The 22,773-nt window shown below is 39.2% G+C and overlaps 1 protein-coding gene across 12 annotated transcripts in view; it reads right to left on the bottom strand.

The window, feature by feature from the left end:
• C3g (C3G guanyl-nucleotide exchange factor) overlaps nt 1-22,773 on the bottom strand; it is a 70,317-nt gene that overhangs the window by 31,075 nt on the left and 16,469 nt on the right. The window contains exon 1 of one of the 12 annotated variants that reach the window (XM_071773578.1): nt 3,404-3,934. The exons of the other annotated variants lie outside the window; for them this stretch is intronic. The gene's annotated coding sequence lies outside the window, so the exon portion shown is untranslated. Of the gene's footprint in view, nt 1-3,403; nt 3,935-22,773 lie in introns of those variants that run through there. 12 annotated transcript variants of the gene reach the window in all.

Here is a 22,773-nt window from a genome sequence, read left to right as displayed (position 1 = left end):
TTTTTAATTTGCATCTCTGACGAATGCGTTAATTAACTACTTCGTTACCCGGCGTAACTGCAAACGTATCCCGAAAGCGCGCGGGATACGCTTACGGGGTAAACCACCAGGTAGAATAATAATTTAAACGATGAAATAATTATAGCGCCGACGAAATCTGATAAGATGCGATCCAAGTTTCAACGTATTTGCAGAACGTATATATTCCGTTAACGTGGCAACTTTGAACATTAGTTCAATCGAGATCGTTCGATGAGGTGCCGGCGAATTTGCATATCTGATCGTCTCGTTTAATTAATCGCCATGTTGCACGATACGCGGCACGTTCCGGTTAACGCAAAGTCTGCGAAGGGTTTTATCATAATAAGATTTATCGGCTAAATGGACAAACGCCGTTTTACATCCCGTTTTACGTATGAAACGTAGAGTTCCGCTGTAATAAAAAAACTGCAAGGATTAATTTCTCAGATGCATGCAAAAGATGAGCTGTTCTACGTATTAAATGATATGACGTGCTCATACATGCCTTCATCACAGAGCGAATCTAACATTCGTTATGTTATGCTAATGCTCTTTTTTACCTTAACATTTACCTTAATATTTCCACAATAAAATATTTGTCATGGCAATTTCCAAAAATCATAATGGGTCATAAAAATTGCCAAGTTTGGAATAATTTTTCCGATATGATATTACTACGCGTATTATCTAATCTAAATAATTGTTAATCTGTACAGTATTTAAAAATTAAAACTGTGAAAATCTATATATATATATACATATATATATGGAACTTTCCTGTAATTGCGTCATAATTACTCAGAATTAATGTAAAATTGTAATAGGAAAATTTTAAAGATGACATCAGAAAGTCATCATCAGCATGCGCTAATAATTCCGCCTTCTTGCCTTTGAAGAATGTGAATAAACAATTAATCAAGGATCCAACTTATGTCACAGCCAATGCATAAGGATTACGAGCGAGCCGGCGAGGCGTCAGGTGCATTTGATAACTCGTTTTACATCCACGAGAACGAAATGTAAAAGCATTTACTTAGCTTGTCGTGTAATTAAGTTAATATAATTACACAGTTAAATTAATTTAATTACACATTTAATATTATTCGAGATTTATTTACTTTGCTCCGTATATATTCCGTAATATTTTACAATACAAGTTATAAATGTAATTCTGCGCTCCTGTCAGAAAGATTAAATCCGAAATAAGTAATAAAAACCAATATATTTAAACGCCTAATATAAAATTATCTTAATTTTATTGTAAAAGAGTCATATTCATGGATGTTAGTAAAACAATTTTTAAACTTGGAATTGGAATACATGATATAATATGGCTTCGATATATCTGCAAAAGAATATTTACTTCGGTAAACGAAACAAAAAATGATTTGTCAAATGAAACATAAACTGTCAGCAGGAGTTTCATCGAGAAGCGTGACGAGAAAATAAACTTTCGTGCGACAAGATCCACTTGCAGGTTTGCGGTGGCGTGACACACAAGAAAATATATGATATGCCTCGTCGCAAACAGACGTGACGCAAATCTCACTTGGCGCAAGTTAATTGGCTAATTAGCAGCGCCTTAAGTTGTGACGCCCGTGACAATGGCTTCAACGTCTTGCCCTCGACGTCTACGTCTTTGACATATGAAACTTTGCAATCTATTCTGTATATTATGTCGTGGAGTGATCTCCACGAATCAAGAACAGACTCGTAAATACATTTGAGATGTTTAACGCGTTTTAACACGTTTCTGACGAACTGGAGATAAGCATACATTATGCATACATGTTAGCATGGATTATGCCAATGAATTGCGCAGATACGAAAAAGAGTTTCCGACTAATCCACGTATTCGGATAAGGCAACTAAAGTATTCAACCATCCCCAGCTTGAAACTCGGCGTTAATCCTCGCCGGGGCAAATGGAACGAAAAAAAAAAAAACGTTAACGCGCCCGATGACTTAAGCGTGACCTTCGCCACACTGCTCATTGAGAATCGCCTGACCGCCCACTTTCGTGCACTTGCAATGATCTCATCTCTGAATTCCCTCTATGCTCCGGATTTTATTGTATAATATACATATGTGATATGCAGATTATATTCAGAATGATTCTCCGGCTGGCAGTGACGTAAGCAACTAGACAACTCTGCTAGTAGATTGATAGACTAACCACCTTCCTCTTCGTAGACCAAATGGTAAACTGATGTACATCTAGCGATATGTGTATTTAGGGAAATAATTCCCTTTGTTTCATTATTACTTAGTTGTATCACGAATAAAAAGTTATTTGTTATTAAATAATGACATGTACCCTTAAAACTTTACTTCTGCTATGTCTCACAATAAAAAAAAAGTGTATTTTATCGGCGATCTCGCAAATCCTCAAAGTTACGTAGATCCTAATTACAAAAATTAATTTTACTTTATGTCGATGGGAAAGACGATCGTCACGCGACAAAGTTTCGAACGCGACAACTTTCATCTCTAGGCTGACTCATACTTGAGGTATTAATTTCATTCCGTTCTTTTTTTTCCGAACTCGTGAGGAGTAATATTAGTGTACAGCCGCAAACTTTTGAAAACACAAAGGGATCGATGTCGCATTCGCGGTATTCCTTCGTTGCACGCACACGTCAAACTTTTCTCCGCGACACGACGACGCGAAAAACGGGCGTGTCATCGCCGTCGTCGTCGTCTTCGCGATTCTTCCGCAATGAATCGCGCCGACAGAAAATCGCGGCCGGGCGCGCACTCGGAAAGTGACTCACGGTTCTACAGAGCAATCACATCGACGGAAAAGCTTCATTAAGAGACGCGGGGCTCTCCGCTTCGAGGAACGGCCGAGATTTATCGTTATGTCAGACACGGAGAGGCCGGGCTTTCCGGCAGCGAGGTTTGAGAGCGTCGTGCGTCTACGCACATGTCACTCCTGTCACGAAATTATTAATAAACGCCATCCTGTCCCGTCGCCGGTATTACGCGATTGATCCACGGTTAACGTCGATCCGGCCCCGAGTCCTACTTGCCGAGTATACTTTAGGCCTCAGGGCCCTAAATCTGCGGACATCGCCTGACATCCAAATACGCAACTTATTCTTTATAAAATTAAAATGTTAATATAGTCCGAGGTTAATATATTTGACATAATCCAAAATTAAGATAAGAAAACTCGTTAGATTTGACAGTAGTAATAATTTCCTTAGTTCACATTCTTCGTATTATTTATAGCGATCGCAAATTCTCGTCAACAATTGTTTGGAAACTTTGAAACTTCTAGTAATTTAAATTTACTGCCAGCAACGCGATAAGTTAACACGTTTAAAACACGCTAAGTTACCTTCAACAATCCGGCAAGAGTAAAACTGATTGTTATTTACCTATTTATATAACTGCGCAAAATCGCTGCTTCACTCGTTGCTTCCTCAATGAGATCCCGTCGTCTTTCTACCTCCTGCAGGGAACCTACGGGCACGCTTTAACGAATCGCATCCTCGCGCGGTACCAGGCGGAAAAACCAATTCGAATCGAAAGGCGCGCGGCGAAACGTCCGAACGAGAACCGAGACAAAAGACGCGTCGGTTTGGCGCGGCGCGGCAGTTTATCGGACGCTCGTAAAATTTCTCTTATTTACGACAAACGCGCGGGTCGGATGAGCGTCGCGTCGCGACTCGCGGCTACTCCGGTTCTGCGCGCCGGCCGCTCCGTTACGAGCGCGGAAATTTGGCCGGCGCGGCGCGCCAGGAAACCTCGAGGAAGCGCGCTTTCGAAAACGGAAACCGCAATTTCCCTCCGTCGGGGCCGTCGTACGTGCCGTTGGCGCGGTGCGGTGCGGACACGGGATGCGTGGCGGAGGAAGGAGCGGTGCCGGCGTACACGTCCGGACCGCGTCGCGTGTGCGCATCGACTGCTAACTAACTTGGGCCGGGCGAGCGCGAGCTTCGGGCGCGATCGCCCGTACCGCGCCGGCCTTGGTCGCGCCGCGCGCGCCGTCTCGCTTGCGCTGCCTTATCTGCGCCTATCGCTCTACCTGCTATTTCACTTCCACGTTATCGCCCTCTTCCTCAGAACATTTCCTCGCGTTCGTCTCTCATGCGTCAGTCCTCTCTCTCCTTCCCCTCGTTCCGGCTACCATAGCCGACGTATCGCGCTACTCTTCGGTGGCTGGATTTAAAAGGAAAACCGTGATGAGGCATGAGAATTTGACTAATTTTAGAGTCAGCGAGGAGGAAGGATAATAACGCGATCGTACGTCAATCTGCGCGTCGATCTGTCAGTCAAATTTAGTTTCTTATCTGATTATAGCTCCGAAAGTCGCTGGAATAACGATCATTTAATTTCCAAAGAATTTCCAAAGAAAGTAGATACTCTACTATAACGACATATGTTTTTTTAGTTCCTTTTACTTGACACATCGCCGCACATGTGAAAACGATTTAATGCAGGAAGTGTGAAATCGAATTTCCAATTCCCTTGCAAATTTTGCAGAACCATCCCTTTTCCCCGTTCCACTCTCTCGTAAGTTACAGCGACGCGTTGATTTACCTGTCGTCGCGTATCGCCCGACTATTTTCGTAATCGGAGGTGCGCGCGTTCGCGGGCAAAGCTGCGTCGACGAGCGCTTTAACACTTTGATCGATGCCCTTTTGTTGCGCGGCGCGGCGCGGGCGGGGACTAACAAATGGAGCGGCAAAAAGTTGGCGAAAATTTATAGGAAGTTCGTGTCTGCGCTCGAGCGCGTGTCTCTGCGTCATCCTTAAAAGTTAACGGTCGAAAGTCGCGTCGCCGCGGCTTTTATTTAGGATGCGAGACGCCAGTGAGTACGACGGCGCGCGGCGGTTTCACAAACTTCTCGGGTGTCTACAGTCTCACAGGATGGAAATCGAGAACATGACCCCCATGCCCTCTTCACGAACACCCTGGCTCTGGCTCCGCTTTCGTGACACTCGATTCCCGTGCGCGACTTTTCGCGCTCCTTTCCTCGTCGTCGTTCGAAGTATACCTCTCCCGACTAACGTCAGAAAGAGTGGTCAAAATATTCTCGGCGAATTTCTATTAAATGATTAAATTTTTCATATTTATATAGCTTACAAATGTATATTATTTTTCATAACAAACTAAAAATGTAACCACTTTGCACGCCATTTTATTAATACTCGCACAACTTCAATTTATAATAATAAATTACAGAATATGCGGTGTAAATTGATCTTATTTTGCTATAAAAAATAATAAGTTACGAGCTGTGTGATATAATTTCTTTTAGCGAAATTATAATATTTACGTTTACAAGAGACAGAAATTTCTGCGGAATTTTTTCGTATTCAGTTAAAAATCTTTTTCCGATCAGACCATTAGGGGATATCTGCAATGGCCATAAAATCTCGCTTTTAAACGTTTTCGCGAAGTCTCGCCATATACAGAAAAACAAGTTTCACACTTTTCAAGAAGCGCACATATGACGGTATCAGACAAAAATGCAAAATAAATAAACTCCACGCCAATACGTTCGTATTTGCAAATAAATTCGGCGAATTGAACTTATTGCACGCTGAAAGGCGTCGCGACAAAGGGAGTAGCATCGTGCTTTCATATATGCAAGGAATGCGCGTGCCTATGTTTTATCGCCGTAATTAAAATTTCACGAAGTTATAGTATAGACAAATCGTACAGGAAATCTCGCGCTCCTTCTTTTGCCTTCAGTTTATAGCGAAAATTTCGCCGGAAAATTCTGTTATGTCAACGCAAATTGCGCTCGTATATGCGCTCAGCCATGCACTCAGCCACAAAGTAACAATTGAATGGTTGATAATAACCGACGAAGCTGGGCGATATTCCAACCTCGCGAATTGCGTGTGGTCGACGGCCCACCATTCTGTCCGTTCCGCGATACAACAAAAACACGTCCTTCTCGCGTATCTCTCTTCGCCTCTTCTCTCGAATATTTTTACGCTATTTTTCCCCAACCGCTTCGTAATCCGGCGCAATCGTAAAATTCAAGATACGCGCGCGCGCCAAGATCGTAAAACGCGATCCTATGTTCGTCTCGATTTAAGCCTTGAGATGCATCATGAAATTCCGGGACTATTATTCTTTTATAGTGAGACGACACGACGTACCAGTGGTCCACAAAACGACAAATTTTCCCTACTGTTATGCACTCCTTTCTTTTTTACTTTGGAGAGAACAACCCTTACTTCAGAAACTACTCTTTATTATGGAAGTTAGATAATAAAACTTTGTAGTTCCACGACGAAGCACGATTATTTGACCGTTTGCTTATTTGTTCAAAGTTTGTATAAAAAGGTACAAATAAGCTGCATGTTGTTAAAAATATTGTTACCTTATAAAAGACATAAACAAAAATAGGAATGTAAGATAAGATTGTTAACCAATAAAGACTTAGCTAGAGAGAGTTGCATTATTTACATTTGCACTTTAATGTATGCGATAAAAATGTATGTTTACATTAAACGTTATGCGTTCGCAATTTTTGTGTAAAAGAAAAAGTCCAAATTCTCTCTGTATCTCTAAAAGTCTTTTCCCTCGCGATTTTCTCAATTTACCATCTTATTTATCTTAGCTATATGTATTCGCAATGTACTGATTCCGCTCCGCTTTTATCCTTACCGTTTGCCAAACTATCCCGCCTTGGGCCGCTTTATTTTGGCTCAATCTTTATTCACGCGCCGATGAATAGGCAAGATATTCCGCATTAAAGGAAAATTGCCTCTTAATTAAGCGGCCGACCGATAGCGCGTGTCAACCGGGTATGGGGAGACGCGAGAAACTCGTAGCTGCAATTTGCGTATTAATGGGGGTCCCACAAAGGCACCAGCGGCGCCGCGACTTTAAAGGGTGATAAACGTATTTTACGGGGAGCAGTCCGGCACGCTTTCTCCGCGGTTGCAATTAACGGTAAAATGGCATGGGGTGAGAGAGTATCGCGCGCGCTCTGCAGACATATACTGCATCAGTAGACCTGCATCGCGGGCCAGTAACAGTAAATAAAAAGCTAATGGCGCGAGCAAGCGCACGGTTATCGTTTTTATTTTCGCCTACATTGCGCGATTGGGTGGCTTCGTCAACATTTAGTTACGCAAGACCCATCCCGATTAGTAGAAGTGCAGCTTCTTTTAAAAAATCGCTTCAATTAAAGATTAGTGTATGTCATTGTGGAGTAATTCGCATTATTTCTATTGTCAAATACTAAAATAATATATTTGTATTATTGTATGTATTATAACTATTTAATTCAACGACGATTATACACATGTATAACCGAGAGAATTTTAATTATTAATTGACAGTCGCGCATTATGTCCTTATAAAGTAATGTCCTTACCAAGAAAAAATATGGCAAAATGGGCAAAGTAGACCAACTAATGTAAATTTTCTCAAAGAAGAAGCTGATTAAAATGCGTTTTATATCCTTGAAGCACGTACATACAATCGCGGAAAGATTTGCATCAATAAGAGGTAAGAGGGTAATGAATCAAAGCATCTCGTATAATTGATATTAAACTCTTAAATTGTCGGAAAGCTGTAGTTTATTGAGGATTAAGTAACCGTGGCAGAGAGAAAGAGAGAGAAAGAGTGAGAGTGAGAGAGAGGGAAGAAGGAAGGGAGAGCGGAATGTGTATGATTTTCTACATTTTCTGGTAATATCCCTCGCAGATTGATTCCATTCGGCCAATCGCACGGTGCAACGTTCGTATAATAAAGTTTCTCCATTTATCTGGCTGAATCGAATTTTACCAGGTAATCCGACTTCAGATAATAATCATCCGTGCTATTATTCATTTCAACTTAAAAGCATTATTACGATATTTAAATTTTACACATAGAATATATGACTTTTGATGATAATTTAAATATAAATTTAAAAACTATTTATTAGCATTTTGTATGCATGGCCCAATCGTAAAATGCACGTGGATTCCTCTGTAAATCTTTTTTTTATTTGAAATATTTATGTCATATTTAATTTTCTGTGCAGAACAATGTGAAAACAGATATCAGTATAAATATACGTTAACATTGACTTGCTTTGATAATTTCATTGGAACAGAATAAAAATTACAGAAATCCGCGAAATGGTTATTCCGCTCAATAATTAAATTCTGCAAATTTTATCCCGACGTTCTCGCACGGACATTAACAGCGCGCGTACCTATACATGTATTAAAAGCGGGATCTCCGATCTGAACATTTTTGTTTCAAGCGAATCTGTACGATTTACCTTTGAGAACGGGCAGAACGTAAATGATCGTTCGGCTGCATTTCGCCGCCGCGCGAGAGGGAAAAAAGAACCGACACCGTGAAAGTTTTAATCGAAAAAGTTCGAACAATGCGTCCCGGCTGGTTCTAACAATAAGACCGATAGGACAGTTGCAGAGCACCGGCTGTGCGTTAAGCGTTTTATTATTCCGAGGGACAGCGGGATATTATTATTGATTGCTCTCTCCGGCATTGATCTCCGTTGTTTGCGAGTGTCTCTCGATCGACCCCTATGGCGCTTCGTGGAAATAACCGGGATTTAATTTCCACTTATTCCGCTTTCCACGGATATACATGGTGGTTCGCTGTTGAAAAAATAAATACAAGTGCGAACGGCGCTTTGCTCTTCAGTGTCTGCTTGAAAAAAGATTGGAAAAAGAACTAAAAGTTCGTCTCTGTCTGACTCGTTGGAAAATATGTTTTGTCTACTTTTGTCGATCGCGTGGCATCGACGAAAGAAGAGACGAGCTTAAAAGGCCAGCAATCAGAAATTAGGACCGGAGAAAGCGTCGAGTTTGCAGAAATAAAATCTCGCGTATCGACACGGTAGAAAAATGTCGTAAATTGGTGTAATAAACATCGTAAGAAATATCGAAAGAAATCGTCGAAGAATAGAAAAGAAAGAACAGAAAAATAAAAAACACGGACGAATATATATATATATATTATATATATAAAAGGAACTGTGAGTTTGTTCTAGCTTCTATTGGTGTATATCACAGGATATTATCTGTTTCCGATAAAAGCGCGACGTAAGGCGATATCTTGCATCTTCCTTCCTTCCCTGCTTTCTTCCTCTCAAGTACAGAGATTCTCTTCGGCGATTCTCGGCAGCGAGCTCGATAAGACGGCGAGAAGGTATATCGATATAGTTTACGGAGCCTCGTCACATCAAAACTTTCGTCGCCCTCGAACGAGATATAAAGTCCGAAGTCGCTCGAGCGCGCCGAAAGATGCGCATCGCGCATAAATGATCAAAGAAAAATAAAAAAATTCGGATGTCGTAATTAGACGCCGACTCTTGCGAAGATACATAGGGCAGTATTTTATGTACAGCTTCGGGAATTTAAGCGATGTACAAGTCGTATTTAATTAATTCTATATATTTAATTAAACATCAACAACCTTTTTTAATTAAGAAAATAACGGCGTTTGTATGAATGATACATTAAATAAATATCTGCTGCAGAGAGCCCGGTTATTGCAATTTCCAACGCAGAGCGGTGCATAACTTATTAATTCAACATGACAAATTTGCATTTTGATCAATTTATCATGTTAATATATGATAAATTAACATAATAATATGTAGAGATATTTTCGTATATAACACACGAGCTGCGCCAAATTACTGCGTAATGTACACCGTTTATGTACGAACGAATTCTTTAATAATAACCAACTTTAGAGAAGTATTTTTCCAGTTTTCCAAGTGTTTGCGATTCAACAGAACGCTCGCATTCAGAGATGATTGCGCGCGACAAGATTGGAAAAATCGGAGAGACAACTTGAAAAAGACCCAAGTTCGTTCGATCTCCGTTTCCAGTTTCCACACGTACGACTTCAATTTGCAAAATGAAACGATCGCCGAGTCAACGCCTAGACGCCAAGACGACGCCCGCGAGCTTCGAACGGCTTTGTTCATAGATATAAGATTTTCAACGAAAGCATCTAGAGCTCTTGTTTGTGTGAACCACCCCCTCCGTTGCAAGACCGGTGTTGTTAACCGCGCAAGTACATTTCGGTGTTACCAAAACACCTACGGGGCGAAGTGCGAAAGCTAAGGGAGTCGGAATCTTTCTATACTATCTACTCCGTAGTAGTCTAGCGCAATTTCTGAGTAACGATAATAAATGAGCTCGCTGCATCGATCGGAGTGCAGCCTGTATTTCTTTCTGAGAGCTAGCGAGCTAGGTTTGTGATTAATGTCTTGCTTTCGTCTATATACGATTCTGTCGCAGAAAATAAAAGGAAATCACTAATAATGGCGGACAACAACAGAATATTGCATCGATTGGAATATATAGTTAATCGATTTCGATTGCATTGCATTAAGATATACATATCATACTTATATGATACAAAACATATTTGCTTAAATATTTTGCTTGATATAGCAAAATCTGAAACGCATTTTATTGTATTTCCATATCGCATCTTTTGTTTAAATTTCATGGCGTAAAGAGCGGCATATTATGCCTCTAATTCCCGATACTTCTTAGAATGTTACCCCGGTGAAATGAAACAATTGGTACGGAAAAGAAATTATAACGATAGACGTAACTGGTTCCACGACGCGACGGCGACTTAATCGAGTCGGTTCGGAAAACGAACGTTGTCGTCGATCGAAAAAGTTTGGACTCGAGGAAGTCATAGTCATCGATTTCATTTGCTTCGGAACGACAGTAACATCTCAATTACAGTATTTTGCGTTGAATTTATGGCCATCGTTAAAGGTATAAGTCAGGAACTATCTCACAATTCTCGTAAGTTGCACCGCGACGCTGATTTAATCGATTTACCGATTCGACCTACGGACATTGACCGAATATTCCATGAGATAAAAGAATCCTATAGAAAATACAGTTGAAACAGCTGTTTTTATAGCTTCTATTAAGATAGCGCTACAGCTGCAAAATTTCGAGCCAAACTGTTACTTGGTTATAGTCTTTCAAAAATCCTGAAAACGCGACGGTAACTTTACAGAAGTTTATTGCGTGTTCACTTCACGTTTGTGTTGCTTTAATATACTTCACGTGTCAAAAAATGTTCTTGCTAAAATCTTTTCCTTGTCATCTCCCCTGTATATATTCAAATGTTTCGTATAATAAATCACCTGACGTTTTAACGCAGCGAGGAATATATCTAAGCGAGGAATACATTATACTGAAGTTTATACATTAGAGGAAAGAACAAGAAAGGGTGCATTACTGTTGCGCGAAAAGAGGAAATAATTTATCGCGAAAAAAAGGAAACAATCTTTCGTCGCTTTCATATATAGCAGTCGCATTTTCAAATAGCCAATAATTGGATATTGTTAATTAGAGAAAGTCTAGAGTATCTCGAGGATAGGACACTCCTCGAAATCGATACCGTTGGTGGATGCCTCATGCTAGATACGTTCGAGGGGCGATATCAACTAGATTGGATTGCATTGCATTGGATACATATATTGCACTCCAACACAGTTTCATTTCCGGAAAACAATAACCAGCTGCATTTACCAGACAGAACATTCTGCGAATGGCAATCGTTGGCCTGAAGGGAGAAAACCCAAGAAAAGACTACACGCCGCATTAAAATACAACAGACTGGTTATTTTAGTTTCTCAAAAATAAACGTTATCTCGCTGATCAAAGAAAATATTCCTTAGAAAGAATCGTTATCAAATGGTTCGAAAATAGCGCGTTAAATCTTGAGATTTTCAAGAATTAAGTTATATACTGTAAGTCACAAATTAAAATATTTAAATTTGTAAATTACAATAATGTATATTATTCGTATCGTATAAGAGGTAAAAGCTTTATAATTATCAATATCTAAAACAGAAAGATGATTGAATAACAGCGATAATTATACTAACGTTAAAATTATATTTATATATATATTTGTTAATTGTGAATAATGTATATTAATGATGCATTATGCATCCCATTATTTCGACAACTTCGTTCTTTCGGCAAAACCAATTTTCATCACATTAATTCAGCTTTTAATTATTGTTTGCAAGTATTATATCGATAAAACATTGCAATTTATGTGTGGAAACGTAATACTATTAATAGCCACGTTTGGCTCTCACAGCCGTGTAAAAATGTTGCAAAATGGACTAGAACTCTTCATTCACCAATCCATTTATATATCAATATGCACCTAACTCACATTTCACAGAATATTTCATCCGAAAAAAAGCCATTACCGATGGACAAAGATCTATGTGTGCAGATGCAACATAAAATAGCAGCTACAGAGATTGTAGTATTATGTAGAAATGTATAGAAATGATGTATAAAGCGACAACTTTTAACAAAAATATTATACAAAAAAAGAATTTATTGCAATTTTTTGACATAATCTTCACATAATAAATAAAAATTGACAAACTATATAAAAAATAATTATTATTATAAGTTGTTAATGTTTGTGTGTATATGTCATTTACAATATTAAACAAAGTAAAAGAAAAAGAAAGAGAGTATCTTCAATGTCTTGCAAGAGTAAATTATATTCACGTAGTTTGAGATCGAGAAATTAAATTAAAAAATAGACTAACATGTTGACCCCAGCAGCATTTTTCTATATATTTTTGCATGCAGGAAAGGTCCAAGAAAAACATTCTTGCAGTAGTGAAAATCTTTTATCAGTGATGCAATTATAAATATCACTTATCTAAAATTTAATTTTGAAACTTGAAATCACCTCATTGGTGAATTAATTTTCTTTTAACATTCAATATCCGAAAAGTGCAGATAATCTTCAAAACTTCAAAAATGTCGACAATTTTTTCCTGAATCCAGATAAAAGTTTAATACATATATGCTTGCGGTTTTTATACAAACACATGTAATTCTGTATTAAACACTTGTCCGGTTTACAAAGAGCTATACTGAAATCTTGTTATAAATATGTGTGTGTGACTAATGTAAAAAATTGTCATTTATTGTCTCATTGTATACTCAATAATAAATAATAATAATTAAATAAAATGTGATAATGTATATTTATAGCGTTCAAGGCGATGAAATCTGCAGCTGGCAGTACTTTCATCTTTTTTATCTCAACGGCATTTCCCTTCTCCGGATAAAACTAGTGTAATGTCGCGTGACGGCTTACATTTCTTAACCACGCGTTTCAACATTCATTCATGATATACCTTTGACGACGCAGTCAATGTCTCATGCAAACGCGACCGCTATATCAGCGCGCACGCGATCCTCCGATGCACAATGGAATCGCGTGTGCTCGTGAGGACATCATAAATCGAAAAGGAAAGGAGCCATAGGGCGCGGCTAACGCCGCGACTATAACGCCCGTAACGAATGCGAAACGCAATGCGTATAAGAGAAAGCTAACCGATGTCACCCTTTGGGAATACAGCGTCTCCGGTATTATAGGATGCGCGGCATTCTCCCGTTGTCGGCCGTTTCCGCGCGCAATAGTATTCTCGCCGCAATAGTATCCTCGGTCTCTGAAATTGCATCTGGCTGTTGTACTATGCATACTCTGTACGCCGCCGTAATTAGCGAGTTCTTCCAAGCAGACGGACAGCGCTTCATCAGTACGACATGCAGCTATACGCCCGCGGAAATCACGCGTGCACCGTGTCTGCGGCTACCGTCTACCTTCCGTCCCATTTATCCCGCAAGTGACAAACCGTAATTTGCAATGTACCCTGGTATTCTGCAATTCTCCTTGATCGTATGCATCGTAAATTTCGAGGCAATCTTCTGATAAATAAAGTTTCCGTGATGTTTCTTGCTTGATTAATTTCATTAGAAAGTATATCATATATATTATTATGTATGTTATATTCGATATGCGTCTGCAAAAGTTGTAAACGTAATCACGGAAAAAAATTTAGCTAAAGGATTTGCTACTCTACGGACAACTAACATTTTTTGCTGCAAGAGCTAATTAATTTTGCAATAATAGCAAAACCTTTTGCTGCAATAGCAAAGTTCAGCAAAACTGTTTGCTATTGCAACAAAATGTTTTGCTATTATTGCAAAATTAACCCTCAAAAGACTCCGTGCTTTTTGGCACCTTAAAAGTACTCCGTCGGGTCCTTTTTGCCTTTCGACTTATAAATAATATTAAATATCATTCAAAAAATTCCGCAAAATTCATGGATATTCTTTGAACTTTCCTCTTTTAAGCTGTGATGTTGGTTTCTAAAAATTTTTTTTTTTTAATAGTTTTTTTTTTAGTTATTAGCATAAAGAAATTGAAAAAAATGATTTTTTTTTAATTCATAATAAATATAAAAAATGAGTTTCAGGCTCAAAAAAATATATAAAAAGATATTCAGGATCGTATTTTTCGGGTGGACGAAAACGACCCGACGGAGTCCTTTAAGAGTTAATTAGCTCTCGCAGCAAAAAATGTTAGTTATCCCATATTTAACAAATAGATTTGCTGTTGCAGCAAAACCTTTTTTTTCGTGAACGCGTATACGATCACAACAAAAAGAGTTTGATAAAAAAATTATGTGAATATCATAAATATATTACAATTAAATTACGTCTCCTCGATAATTTGTATTAGGTTTTCGAATTAGAATTGGGATTTGCTCATAACAAGTGTGTAACATGTATCTTCCACAGGAATTTCCCGACGGAAGAAACGCGCGGTCTTTATTGAGGGATTCATCTCGCGCTAGACTAGTCATAATCATAATAGTTGGCGCATAACAACGGTAGGTGGAATCGTGCAAATTATGCAAATCGTACGAGCGACCGACAATTTGGGGGTCCACTATCATTACCGATAACCGTATAAATATGAGCGAATGCTCGGACATACACCGACGCGAGATTTGGGGAACAAGGAGAAAGAGGGGGGAATGCGGCAATATTTTACCGGGGCCGAGGACCACCATATGCGGATAAATATCGGCGTGCACGTGCGAATGTGAGCTATGCTCCCCTCCCCCTGTGCTATCGCGCTATCGATTCTCCGATAAACCGTGGCATCCATTTGATTATAGGAAATTTGTAACGAAACGACTTCGAATTGCAGTCACGTTTAAACGCCGGATGCGGCGCGTCGTTCGCACGACCGGCGCGCCGAGAAAACAGATCTGATTGATCCGAATTAACATTTCCATTTGCATAAACGAACGGGCAAACCCGGCCGGTCGGTAGGCAGAGCCTCGACGTTGCCATGGAAAATTTTCCGCACGTATATACGATGAAGATGATAAAACCGACGCGGCGTCGATCGGCGCATTAATCGCGATGAGGCCCCGTGTAGGCCGAAACGCAAACTGTTTGTCGAAACGGTCTAAAAGCACTCGCTAAATCCTACCGAAAGTGTCTTTCCCGGCTAATTTAACTTTAATGAGTTCCCCGGAAAACTTCCACCTACCATAGGTTACCCCGCGATCTTAGAATCTCTTTGAATTCACTCAAGCGCACGTATAATGCAGTTTTTCCGTCGAATTTATTTTTAAAGCACTCTGAGTGCTCACGATTTAACTTTAAGACTGTTCGCACATCGCGATAAAATTTTTAAAGCTAACGATCTTTTAATTAGCTACTTCAAGTGCCGTTATAAGAACTAATTCGTGAAATGAAAAGTTTTACCGGCTCTCTTTTCAAAGAGCTCGGCATAATTTTCGAAAACGGATCTCTTTGCTCATAGCAGCATATATGACGTATAAAATGGCATAAATACGAGCTAGATTTTTTCGAAATAACGTAATTCAGCGAGATACTTATAATACGAGTGATGTCACTCGTAATACATGATGCAAGAAGATGTAAATAATTCAAGCATTTAAAAGCAACTTACGCAATTGTGCTGGTAGGAACAAAAGATTATTGATAAACCGATGGCTATTAAATCCTGCCGTCGCGGTTCTATCGGACATATTGCGGTTCTACGTGCGACATATTGCCTACAATGCGATAATTAATCTCATTAGCGTCCGACGGGAATACCGCGCTAATGAGGTGCCATTTTTTCGCATTCCTGTACTATAATGGTACTCGTCGCTCGGCATATTTCATTGAGGTACAAGACGACTCTTTGAAGCCTCCACCTTCGAATAACAACGTATTCTTTGCGCGCGCGTTTTGTCTTGTTAACGAGAATCATGCTCGCTGTTGTTATATTCTTGCCCCTTCCCTCTAACTTTTTCTTCGATCGAACAACGTTTGCTTTGGAAGTCAATTTCGCAACAGTCGTCCCAGACGCTTGGCTGCCGCAAAAAAGCGAGCGTTTTGGAAAATCGAGAATCGGGAATAAATTTCGCCCGTTGTATTACACGAACGCGAGGGAATTTCGCCGTATGAGAGGGAGAAATTCTCTCCCTACCTCCTCATATCTTTCGCTCTATCTGCAGCGTCTACATCGCGTTCTGCATCCGTTCTCGTAAAGATTCACTTGAGCGGAAGTTCTCGCACGAATGAGGATCGACCGGCGAAGAGGAGGAGCACGCGTAGGAGAGCGCGCGCGAAGAAAACGACGGCGGGGAGACGGACCGGAAAGAAAGGCGAACGGCGGAAGACACGCGAAAACGAAAAGGAAAGAGAAAAAGGTAAGAGAAGAGAAAATTCCGGGGAGAGATAGCGTGGGGGAGCAGGGGCAACAGACGGCTCCTTTCCCATTTATTTTCGTCTCCTCCCGCCGCGCCGTCGCCTCTCGTCGCGCGTCCCTCGACGAGGAATTTCGCATTTCTTCAACTCTCTCGAACGCGCGTCTCGGTTCTGGATACCCGCTGTATACAAAATCCAAATTCAGCCCTTATAACACGTACACGGCCTTTTCACCTCGCTTACCCGATTCACGCGCGCGGGGACGGTGGTGTCCCGTCGTCGTCGAAGCCACAACCCCCACGTCTCGACCGGGCACGCCCTATAAGCCAGGTATTCCCGTGGGGATCCACGTGAATGCACTTCGCCGCAGCGAAAGATTCGGCTCTTCTCGTCGGAAATTTATCGGTGCGACAGAACAGCGCTAAGCTCCCCTTTCACGAGAGAAGCGCGGAGAGAAGCGGATTTCTTGTCATCTTCATGCGCGCGCGCGCGTCTCGCTCTCATTTTCTCGAGGGATACTTAAAGAGATACGTGGATCTCTTATCGCCCCGGTAATTTTATACGAGTGGCAGTTCAAGACACGCCCCGCCAAATGCCATGGGGTTGCATTAACCCCCGACAGGTACGCCGAGTTTTATCATATCGTTAGAAAAAGAGAACTCGTTAAAATGCCGGGAAAGTAGCCGAGTCTATCGCATTCCGTCCGCTTAAGAGACACGAATTCTTGGAGCTTCGCTTCTTCCCGCTCTACCGTTTCTTTTCCACTTCTATTCTTACTTCTTTTCTTTGTCCCTAATAGCCGGTTTCATCCAGGTCGGTTAACTTTAACCTTAATTTAACCGGCTGTTTGTCTCTTTCCAGAAGTGGGAACCACCGGGAGACAAGGGACCGAATTAAACTAAAGTTAAAGTTAAAGTTGAAGCTATATCATCAGTGAGACAGACCACAAGAGAATTCTTTAATTTTCAATTTTTTATTACTCCTTTTTAATTGGCTTCGTAGGAAAACTGATGGTCACGTTCATTTATTCGTATCTTTTTCGTTTTTTCGACTGGATTATAAATTTCAAATATAAAATGTAATTTTGTGTGATTGTCGCAAAGAGGTACGTTATATCACTAAAAAATATAAATGTGTAAAAAAAACTGTTGTGTAAAAAGCGTTTTATACATAAAAACGTTTTCATTTGTAGCTTTATACAGTATACGTATCAATTGAACCAGTGACGTCTAAATACCATTATTGAACCCGATTTTCCTCTACAAATAACAAAACATGTCGCTACATGTTTTTACAAGCAACTTACGTTGCACATACATGGTGTACATGCATGTAGCCGTTGTTAATAGCAGCCACCCAACCCTTTATTCGTTGTTGAAAATTCCCCATATGGAACTGCCTGCGGAAGTTAATACAAACACAGGAGTAAATAGTCCCCCCTGCGCGCATTTATCTCGTCGTCGTGCACCCTCGCTGTTCCGCGTTCATCGGATCAGCAATTAAACTGCATACCGAAAACGAAATTCTCTTTCCCGTGTAAATCAGTAGAAACCCGCTCATGTACAATGTCCGCATTTGATCGAAGATACATAAAAATTACGATCTCTAATCGTATAATATCGCTCTGTTGTTTATCTCAAAGATGTTATCTTATGGTAGCGTTATGGAATCATATAATGTTGATACATGATAATGTCAAATTCATGTATTACACAATTAAATCCTCTAACTAATTTAAAGTCTAGTTTTTCTTTGCAAAAATACCATCATTTATGACCATAATTTATCACAATCTATAATCAAATATTTCAGTAATTCAGTGTTTAATTTTTGTTTAAGTAAACTTCGCTTGAAAATAATTAAAGAATAAAATTTTATTAACTTTATGATTTGGACTATATATTGATCAGTCTCAGAAAATTTTTCATTTTTAATTACTTAAAATATTTTTGAATATTAATCTCGTAAATATAAAAAAAAATTTTACAAAAAAAAGTAATTTAAATTTTTTTGTTTGGTTTTACTTTATTCAATTTAAATTTATAGTAATAATTAAACAAAAAAAGAATAAAAAAGATAAAATGTGGTGAATACTCGTTCTTTGTTTATCAGCAATATTAAATTATATTACAATTTCATAAAAATTAAACCGCGTATGTCAATATCTCTGAAAAAGTTAAACATTTCAATATTTTTATCAGAAATAAAAAACTAAATTGATGAAAAAAGTTTTTTACGTAAATTACGTGTGCGAATTTATCATCATCCTATATACGAGAGTGCATTCCGAACGACGTATCTCGGAAAATATAAAAAACCGTCGGTTATCGAGATGCGCGACAGAAAAGCCAGTTTTTCAAACGTAAACATTTATATTGCAACTACGCGTACCTGCATGTTAAAAAGAGATTTACGTCGCGCAAATACAGAAGTAGCCGCTTATTCGCGCAATAGTTTCCGAAAGCTTTCATCTATGGAGAATCGATGTGGCCGGAAAGGGAGGACCGACGTACCGTAGGGGGAAGAGTGGCCCGAGGGTCCTCTGCGAGGAGGAAACTCTCGTGTAACGTCTTGATTAAGTGGCGGTTTGCACCCTCCAGGCGTCGCGTCGGGACACCCTCGTAAAACAGGCCCGCGCTCCTATATCTCCAATTGGCGCATTAAGCGCCGATCTGTACCCGCGAGATTTGATTTATCTAAACACATAACCGTGCAAGCAAACAAGAAACAGGTCCGTTCGTACATATGACCAACTGTAACTCAAGTTTCTTATGCAATATAATAATCGTGCTTTGCACATGAGTGAGATTTGGACATATACTATTATGTATTCGCGAGAATTATACATTTCAAAACCATAATTATATTTCTTATAATGCACGCATAATTTCTGTATTACAATATTTATGAACTACTATTGCAATGTGATTCATAATTATTTTCAGCAAAGTTATCTAAAAGTGGATTATCGTAAAACGGTCGACCGACAATAACTAAGCAATGTAAATATAACATCCTGATGTATATCAAATCAAATCAAGAATAAAAGTAAATTAATATAATAGGCTAATTTTAAAGAGTGAGCATCCATGCAGGTAATTATTCTTATCATATCCAATGCAAAAGGACTGGCTAGTGCATTTATATCGACGTCGCGTTTCGGCAACAAATTATTATTCATGAAAGTCCCCCAGGATGCTTCTGGGCAATCCCATGCGAAGCTTCTGGAACACGGACTAAACCGCTCCGGGACTTTCGTCGAGAGTGTATTTATTACAACAGGGAGGGTTTTACCGGATGTTATGGAAGAGTCTCGGGCATACTTCAAAAGCAGTTCTTCTTTTTGTTCATGAATATGGATTTGCTTCAGCAATGAGCATAAAGACTTAATAACAAAGAATTAGAGATGCACTGAGAGAAAGTTGGCGAGCGAGACTATCAGATTCATTTCGCGGTGAAGCAAAACGTCCTCAGAAGGTATTTAGCTTTTAAATTCAGAAAATCTAACTTCGTAATAACTTCAATTTTTTAAATTTACTTTAGATTCTTTAAATTTTTTTTTTTATCAAAATTAAGTAATACTACAATTTATTCGTACTCTTCAAAATATATAATATTAAAACATTCAAATAATATGCAAAAATTAAATGCAAAATTCACAAGAGCGATGCTTCGACAAATTTTGAAACGTGTGCTTTGTGTATTGTCAGACTATATGACTTTAAACGTAATATCTCTTCAAACATGGATAAAATAACACAGTGGTAATAATATTCTCGTACCTCTTGTGCGAGTTACAAGAGCGGGAATTATCGATTTATGTCATGTTAATATATCACGCGAATCGCTCGTTGCCGAAACTGCGAATTTGCAATGTCATTGACGCTCGAACAAATTCCGTTCGTCCGGTTTAATTTCCCGGACGACACTGACGAAATTTATTTCGCCAGTAATTACGTCCGTCGGCGTCGTTCCGCTTCGTGTTTATTAACGCCAACTTACACGTGCGTGTGCGACGACCACCGTGCGATGATAATGATGCTATATACGCCTCGTTTATATATAGACTGGTAAATTTATCCGGTGAAATTTCTGGTATCAAAAGCCGTATCCTAAAGTACCATGACAACCAATCCCCACCAACCCTGGATATTGCCCGCGGGTTGACACGTCAGAACCGGGAGAGCACCGACGGAGAATGACGGTACGGTTGGTCTGCGAGTGACACTGACCGATGAAATTATAGCAAGTCTCGCGCGAAAAGTCATAAAAAAACATCTTGAAACTTGAAATTCGGCATTTATTAAATTTATGGGTATATTAACAATAAGTTATATATCTATTCGAAGAAATTAGGATAAGAGATCGTTCTTATGATAGCATTACTTTAAAGGAACGGAAGATTACAAAGACTATTAGATTTCCAATGATATAAAACTGTATCGATTGCAATAGATAATTTAAATAATTAATGTTATTGATTCTTGGACGAAGATAATATTTTTCAAGAGTGAAGATAATATTAGAAGTTGTATCAGCATGTATGGATGATGAATTTCTTTAGTTAGCTACAATCATAAGAAATAACTTAAACGTTCGTCATCGTGAAAACTGTAGTGATGAATACCTTTGAAACTATTTGGCAGACTTTATTCTATCTGAGATTAATTTTGGTGAAAAGTAAGGAAGTTTCGTAAACTGAATGACTAATATTGTTGCATGTTGTCTGACTTTGTAAATTTATACAAATTCTTTTCTTTCATCTTGTCAGATTATTATAAGATTTGATATAATATAATGTATTAAGATGATGTATTCCTCTCTAATTTTTTCTTATTCTTATATAATATCTCATATAATATCTCAATTGATTATCAAAAATTGAATAGATTTAAACCACTTGTTTAAAAAATTATATTCAGTAAAACCTTTAATAGCTGGTAAAATCTTTTTTAGAAATGTGTAATTAATTTGGCGAACGGTGTCGCCTCAGAGTTCGTAAATGTATGCCACCAGCACGAAAATCCACGTGCCAAGATTCTATTTCTGCGATCCATTCAGGCGAGAATATTCTCCATATGCTGCTTCTTTAAAAACAATTCGCGAACATGACTATTCATGAATAGCCTCCGGTTTCAAACCCGATTTAATTGGAGAACGGATAAATGGTTGAAGTGTGCCAATTCACGTGACTCCGACAAGTAATAAAAAAATGTAATAAAGTGTATCAGGTTTAAAAAAAAGTGCGGTTTAAAAAGAAAAAGAAAATATCAGGTTAAAAAGAAAATCAGGCTATATGCGTTACTTTGCGTCTGCAACCCTAAGTTATATCAGTTTATAGCACATTTAGATGATCGATAATCGCGCGCGTACTTCATCACCTACACGCCAACGTCTTTACATAATGTCGATTTTCTTTCAAGCCTGTCATTAAGGCTGCCTCGCGTTATTACGCTCTAATCGCTCGCAATTTAAGTTTGCCCCGCGGGGGAAAATCATTTCATCCGTTAACTCGCGAATCGAAAGCGTTTTGCGGATCCGCGGATGCGCGTGGAGCGACGACGCGCGTGAGACAGCGAACGTATTATAGCAATTTGCTCGCGCTTCGAGTCTAGAGGGAAATCACACAGGGTATAGTGTATCCCGTTGTGTCTATATTGCGGGGGAGACGCCGCCCGTAATAACAACGACACGTTAATGGTCGGAGGTGGTATACCTGCGATGAGCATGCGGTGCTTAATATGATTGACAGCACGAACTAGTAATTATCCGGCGAAATGCTTTCGCGCGCGTGTAAGGCTTAATGCAATAATGCGCGCGACATAGACGCTGGTCGTAACGCACTTTAAGAGGATGCAATTATTTAAACTCAAGTTAAGCAGAATGCCAATGTGTACAGCGAAATAGCGTGCAGAATGTACGGACAATTAGATCAGAGTGCGAACGATTTAGAGAAGTCTGCCAGAACAAACGAGTTTATTCCAGAAGTGACATCAATTTGATTGTGAAATGAATTTCAACTTAAAGTGCACGCAACATATATGTCGTCATCACGGAAGAATATCCGCGAATGACTAAAGGCGCGTAATAATATAAGAGAATAACGTCTAAAAATATAACTAAAAAAATGTTTAAATATAAATTGCTATTAATTCCCTTCTTAAGGCTCGTATATATAGTCGTTGCATCTCAAATGTATCAAATAATGAGAT

Source organism: Temnothorax longispinosus, chromosome 3 (assembly GCF_030848805.1).
Source record: "Temnothorax longispinosus isolate EJ_2023e chromosome 3, Tlon_JGU_v1, whole genome shotgun sequence".
In the NCBI taxonomy this organism is placed as follows: domain Eukaryota; kingdom Metazoa; phylum Arthropoda; class Insecta; order Hymenoptera; family Formicidae; genus Temnothorax; species Temnothorax longispinosus.
The sequence above is the reverse complement of the archived record's forward strand: the minus strand, read 5'-3'. Positions and strand labels throughout refer to the sequence as shown.